Here is a 6,203-nt window from a genome sequence, read left to right as displayed (position 1 = left end):
GCCCCAAATATATATATATATATAAATATATATATTACTAGTCTGGACTTTATTCTGTTTGTACATTATAAATGTAATCAAGTCAGGACATGTACCTAAGCTACCATTAATTTTTAGTTCTCTGATCAGTTCCTTTTTATCTGTCAAGACAAGGTCTAATGTAGAATTCCCTCATGTGGGATGCAACACTTTTTAAGTTAAGAAATTGTCATCTAATATTTAGAAATTCCAAGGATGTTTTAGTCGTGGCAGCATGAGATCTCCAACATATGTTGTACATAGAAGTTCTTTTACTTGTTCATATTATACTTCTTTATATATTTGATCATCTACTTCATAGTTTCAGTAAAATTTCAAATTTATTTCACTCTGTGTGTCTTTTCTCTCTTGTGTATGGTGAACTGAGGGTATGTCTTTGGTTATAGAATGAGGCCTATGTTTTCTATCCTGGTGCATGGTGTAGAAAATTGTTCTGGGACAACTGTGGAAATCTTTTAAAATCGCCCCCAAAGTTCAGAAACCTCATAAGTCTGAGGGATACACATCAGAGATGGGGAAAGATGTGGGTATTCTTTCTGTGCTGGAATACATTTGCTACTTTTCAGCATAGTTGGTGTCCTCCACATCATCAGCAAAGGGAAAGTATCTGTGTTTCTTAATGCCTTTATTGCACAGGTTGAATATTAAAAACAAAACAAAAAACACCAACATGGAACATGCTAAGAATCACAGTGACTCTCACTCAACTGTACCCCCTTCCCTCCCCTCACACAAATCTGAAAGTCATGCCATCAGACCTGTTAAGAGGGGTCTAAAACAACTGGGAATTGCAGTGGGCACTGGGAACAATGCATAGTCAGAACCAAGGGCTGGAGCACTCATGGAAAAAAATTAACAGCTCCCTCCCTCACCCTCAGTGCCTCACACCCGTCGGTGGCCCCACTGATCAACTCTTCTCCTTCCCTCCCAGTGCCTTCCACCGGCCACGGTCAGCTGTTCTGCAGCCTGCAGGAGGTGCTGGGAGTGGGGGGAGCGGGGAGGGGGCACACATGGGGAAGGGAGCGGAACTGGGTGGGAAGAGGCAGGGCCTGGACAGAAAGAGGCAGGGCAAGGGTGGGGCCTTGGGGAAGGGGTGGAGCGGGGGTCGGGCCTGGGACTGAGTAGTGGTTGAGGACCCCAGGGCAAAGGAAAAAGTTGGCGCCTGTGATCAAAACAGTGACAGAATGGCTGCATTTCCCCCAGCAATCTGTCCCCACACCTTAAAAACATTTAAGGATACCTATTAACCGGGTTTCAACACAGGTTTTAATTGTGTCAGGCACTGAAAAGGAATAATGGCACACAATGGCTGCATTTGTTGCCTTCCCCTGATCGACGCTTCACCTTAAACACCTTTGTTAAAAGGTGTCCATTCAGCTGTGGATTGTGTTAGTCAGTAAAGTAATTCAAAGCCCAGTAGGTCACAAAAAGGACTGAGACCCTCCCCAGCAGCAATTGCTAAATGAATCATTAAACCACTGTATAAATTCAGGTAAGTGGGTTTCCCCATAGAACTGGAAATTGGGATTAAGGATATAGAAAATTAGAAGCAATGCTGTCACCACCAGCAGACCCAGCCCAAAATGTATCAACAGTGCTTCAAGTTGTTGAGATGGACAAATACAGTGGACAAGAGATGTATCACACCACACCTACCCGTCCAAAACCCCACCTCCAGCTGTAAACATATTCGAGGTACTCTGTACTGACAGGTTTTATTCAGGTGTGCAATGTGACAGGCATAAACAGATTATCAGCTTTGAGCAAGTGCAAATCACATTATACCATAACCTTCAGAAGCCCTTTTGCCCCATACATTCATTGCCATGTGCCCTCATGTAAGTTGAAACAGCTTCCCAGAAAGGTTGTAAAAGTGGCCTCAGTAGAAGCATAGGCAGGGCCGGCTCCAGTCCCCAGTGCGCCAACGCGTGCTTGGGGCGGCGTCCCACGGGGAGGGCGGCAGGCGGCTCCGGCGGACCTCCCGCAGACATGCCTGCGGAGGGGACGCTGGTCCCGCGGCTTCCGTGGAGCATCTGCAGGCACGCCTGCGGGAGGTCCACCGGAGCCGCGGGACCAGCGACCAGCAGAGCGCCCCCTGCGGCGCGCCGCCCTGCTTGGGGCAGCGAAATTACTAGAGCCGCCCCTGAGCATAGGCTGATGTCATCTTCCATCTCCTTGCTGTGCTAGGCTCTGTGGATATATGTCATTCCCTTGCCTGCCTGGATCCAGGACCAGTGTGCACATGTGTAGGATCTGGCTATCTGTACAAGGTTTGCAAACCAAAGTGTTCTGAGCCCACTCAGTGTGGAAACACTTAACTTTACCCTCACAAATATTGTGCCGTGCACAGTGATCATATGAATGGAGTTGGCCACTCTGGCGTCCAGACAGGTTTGCAGTGCCAATGAGCCTACTAAATGTGCATTCCTCCACCATCCTGCAACTACTGATCTTGAAATTGAACTCCCTTTTTCCAGGGCCATGGACATCAGGGTATCGTTTCAGAAGCCACAGCAGCAGCGCTTATGTGGGTTCCCCAAATCAGCAGTTGGCTGAGATATGCCACAATATCATTTGGGAATGAAGTCCCTGCTTCCTTTTTCAAGAACAAGCCTGATCTCCTCAGCATGTTGGCAACATGAACCTTTCCCATGCTCCCCCATTAGTATTAATGAATCTGCATCTGTGGCCCACCAAGCCTTGCAAAATGATGGAATAGTGTCCTTTGTAGTTCCACATGCTCACTTGCCCCTTGTTGCAGGTAAACTATGGGCTCATGCACAGCTGGGGAACCCCATCCTCTGAAAAGCAGCTATTATTTCTGGGACTTTTCTTATGCCAGCCACCCATGGGTAAACCTCTACTTGCCTCTAAAACCTCTGCAACCGCAACCCCAGCAGTGGATGTTCCAACTCAAAAGTGGTTTGCAATGAACCTGTAGCTGTCTGGTGTAGACAGCTCCCACAAGGCCATAGCCACCTTTTCTGAACTAGTATGGCATCCCTGAATTGAATGTTCTGGTGCTGAAATGCTGGTGCAAGCTCCTCACATAGCTCCATAAGGATGTGTTACCTTATACAGAAGTTCCACAACCACTATTGGTCATTCCAGGCTTCCAGGATCATGTGATTGCACCACACCGTGCTAGTTCTCCTGCACCAGAAGCTATGATAAACCAAAGGGGATTCCATTGCAATAGCAGCATTCAATATTTCTGTCCACTGTGTCATAAATGAATTTTCATCCTTCCTCAAGACATGCCAACTTTGACTTGTCAGAAAATGCTGCTGAAATGCCATCCAGCATTTCACTGAGTGCCTAGGCCACTGCAGAAACATTTGTCCTGCAGTAAGGAGAAAGACATCATCTAATTAATTCATGACTTCAACCCACTTTTGCATGGGTAAAAGTAAGGGGAGATATGATTTGGAGATGCCAAAAGCAGATGTGTGAAGGTGTGGAACAGTACCAACAACATACTACAGAGTGGTTCCTAGAGTGGCTGTGTGTGATGCATAGAATCCTAGAACCTGAAGTGGTAGCATTAACCTTGTGTACCAAGAGCAGGAGTGTGGATGCAGGCACATGCATGTAAACAGTGTTCTATGCGTGTCCAGCAGAGTAAAAGTGGACTCTTGGGGTAGATTTGGCTGGCATGCACCAGCATGAGCATGATTCACTACTCGGGTATGCGCACCAAGGTAGATGTCGCCTAAAAGTGTTTGTGTGAAAATGGAGGCCCAGATGTTCAGCTATGACAAGTTTCCACTCAGCATAGCAAAGGGAGGAGTCATCGGGGAGCAACTTATGGCTTTTATTGCCAGGGAAGGTCTGAGCCCTGTCATAGGTTAAAGAAGCCAGACCACAGTGTGTTATCTTCCCTTCTCTCTATGGGGGCCAGGAAGGTGGGGGAGTACCGGGGATGGGTATGTTAACACTGTTTCATTAGCAATGTGATGTGGCAGGCAGGCAGGCAGAGTCTGAGGAAAGAGGTCTTTATTAAACATGCTGACAGGCCAGTATTACATGTTAAGGCTCTAGAGTTTCTCTGTTAGCAGCCTCACTCCAGCTTGTGTCCCTGGAGTCATGCCAAACTCGGTTCCTCCTGAAACCCGACCCCTTTTCTTTAGTACCACTCATATTACAAACCCTGCATCAGCAGTGAGCTCCCTCACGCTGGAGGAATTCTCAGCTGGCTACACTCAGCTGTTTCCTGACCCTTTCTCATCTGTAAAGAGCTGTGACAATATAGTCCTAAGTGTCTGGGAGAAAAGATGGTCTATGTAGCATGCTCAGAAGATTAACAGGTCTGAGAATGTCCATCTCCACTGAATTCCATGTGGTTGCACTGGTATTACCAGTGGCAGAATTCATCCCTAACTGTTTTTATCTCTTACAAGATACCATGAAATCTCACTTTTAAATATTTTTTATTTTATCTACATTACATAAAACTCTGCAATAAAATCTCAAACAATTTAGCTCACTTGATGTACAGAACAGTAAACAGATACAGAGAAAGGGAGAAAAAATGCCCTGGAGAAAAGTATGAATGAGCTTGAAAAGGACAAATAAAACAGCAGAGACATTTATATTGGTCTCCCCTACTGCTCCGAACAAAACAATTATGTGATAAGGGAAGCAAGAATGAGAGGAAATTCTTTCATTTTTCACATTGGAAGCTAGAAAGATCCAATAGCCTGTTTATGAAGAGCAATAAAGAAGATACATGAACTCGGTAAAGAGGTTGTGACAAATATATTGGGCCATTTTGAAAGGCCAGGATTTTTTTTTCTCTTTTTGTTTTTGTTTAGAGCTGTCAGCTAAGTTTTTAAGGATTTTTTCCCTCCGGAAACCAATAACTGACAAGAGGGGTTTGTTACAATTATCAGAGGGAGTTGTCACTTTTATTTAGGATTTGGAAATAAAATCAAAGAGGGGCAAATGGGACCTGAATTAAATGAAGTTTAGACAAGCAAAAATAATATCAGCCACCATTAAAACAAACCAGAAAAGAAAAAAAAACTCCATGTTGCTAATTTGAAGTTATAAAATATATGACAGGATCATTTAATACAATTTTACCAAGCGTGGAAGCTGATATCAGGGTTGTTGATTCAATTTATCACTACTATGCTTTTGGTCTGAAATGCTTGTTCTTTGAAACAGTGCAGGGAAGCACATTTCATATGCCAGGATAGGAATGACTCTCAAAGTATGATGACAATGTGATTGGGTGTTCACCACACACCAGCCCTGAAAGGATTAAGGAAGCTGAGAAAGGGTCAGTTAGTGTGATTAGGCCAGGCATGAGAGGATTAGGTTAGAGAAGCAACCCCTGATGGAGCTCAGCTAGGCAGGTGTGGGCTGAGCTAATATAAAGCCAGGAAGCTGGCAACAAAAAGGGCTGCAGAGAATGTGACTGCAGTTGCTCATAGGGTGCAAAAGGACAAGGTAGGTAGTAGCCCAGGGATACAACAGCAAGGTTCAGGATTGTGCAGACCTTGACTTCTTGTAGGGCCCCTGGGCTGGAACCCAGTGTAATGGGTGGACCTGGATTCCCCTGCCAGCCACTGGGGAATTGAAGAATTTCCCTTTCCTTGGGTAACAAAGGAAGCAAGATTGTATGCTCTCATTAGAGAGGTGTGAAATTTGTGGGTCAAAGGGGTTTTTTTAGCTGAAAAAAATACAGATTTGGGTAAACCAAAACATGTTGTGAATCTGTTTTTCAACCAAAACAATTTGGCAACATTGATACAAACAGTTATATTCTGAAATAACTGAAACATTTTATCTTCACACTTTTGAAATGAGATCTTCTGATTCTTTTTTATTTGAAACCTTGTCTATAAAATTGAAGGAAATTTCAAATTAAAATAAGATTGGAAATGAAATGAAATGAAACTTTCAGTTTGACCTGAAACAATTCCCCTGCCCCCAATTTTTTGATTTGCTGAAAATATAAAAAATATTTTGTTTTGGGTTCAGCAGAAACAATTCCCCCCTTCCCCTCATATCTCCAATTTTTTTTTGAACTGTCAGAGAACTAAAAAAACCCAGTTACTCTTGCAGCTCTAATTCTAGTGTTACTTTCAAGAACCTGAATTTGCAACTTGCTTGGTAATGATGGTATTGTTGCATGGACATGTGCATGCAAACACACG

The sequence above is a fragment of the Mauremys reevesii genome, linkage group 3, assembly GCF_016161935.1.
Source record: "Mauremys reevesii isolate NIE-2019 linkage group 3, ASM1616193v1, whole genome shotgun sequence".
NCBI lineage: Eukaryota > Metazoa > Chordata > Testudines > Geoemydidae > Mauremys > Mauremys reevesii.
This window is presented reverse-complemented; position numbering follows the sequence as displayed.